The sequence below is a fragment of the Protobothrops mucrosquamatus genome, unplaced genomic scaffold (genome assembly GCF_001527695.2).
Source record: "Protobothrops mucrosquamatus isolate PMUCROS unplaced genomic scaffold, P.Mucros_1.0 scaffold6361, whole genome shotgun sequence".
In the NCBI taxonomy this organism is placed as follows: Eukaryota; Metazoa; Chordata; class Lepidosauria; order Squamata; family Viperidae; genus Protobothrops; species Protobothrops mucrosquamatus.
The window spans coordinates 4,907-6,037 of NW_015392188.1; positions in this window are offsets into that span (position 1 = coordinate 4,907).

A 1,131-nucleotide genomic window follows, 5' to 3' on the forward strand; every position below is an offset into this window, starting at 1 on the left:
TTTTATTGAGGTTTGTTAGGGGTGGGTTTCAAAAGTATCAGAAGGCAAGCATATGATCCTGATTTAACCACTCATAATTTGACACATTGGGTCGGATATACATATATGGCAAGTGTGTTTACAAGCATAGCTAAGTCTATATGTGCAAAGTAGTTTTTTCTATCATGTCCGGATTTATCCGGACAGGCTCTGTGGTTGGTGTTTCTGAGCACAGTTCTATAGAGCTTTTCCTGTTACAGGATGTTCAGATATGTGGTTTGGAACAGGATATAACACATACAATGCAGCTACATTTACTTAGCTTTTGTTACTAACTAGCTTTGTGCATTTTAACTCATAGCCTGACATGGTGGTTTCTGTCAGAGGATGTGGTTGTCCTACTTATTGTCCTAGGCTTCTAATACGCAAGCTGGCCACTGGCCTAGTCTTACTATAGAAGCCTGAATCATTTGAGTGACATACAGACTGTCCAGGATGAGGTTGAAAGGTTCATCAGAAAAGTGTTGAAAAGCCAATATCCATAAAACTCTTCTCACCCATCCTTCATCCTTATCTATCTCCTCCTCCTCCCTCACTTTCTCCATCTCCTTCATAAACCTCTTCTCATGAAAACACTTACTATTACTTTTCAATTGCTTTTACAATAATAAAATCTATCATTCATTATTTCTTTCACAGCCTGGGAGAAAGTGGGTGGGGGGTGGGGTTTGAGGGCTAACACACACTTATATATCAACAAATAAATAAATGCAAAGGAGTACATTTTGAGTTAATTTATGTCTTTAAATTACTCTGAAGATTCCCCTTATTGTTGTTTCTACTTCAAGATAGTTTCTCTAATATTTTCTGTGTGGGGGTGTTTCAGTTGAAGAGGCAATGTTGGAGTATTTTGCCTCAGAACATTTTTTCTGCATAAAGGCGTCCTCATATGGAGGTGGAGATGCAGTGTTGAGCGCCATGGCATCGCTCAAATCTTTAATAACTTTTTCATAAATTTCCAAACTGTCAACAATTATTTGACAAGTAATAATCAAATCATAAGAGGCTTTAGGGGGTTCATTTAAATATTTCAATATACGCCTCCATTTTTTAGATGAAATGTCCCCTGAAGGGGGATAAGTGGGATATTTT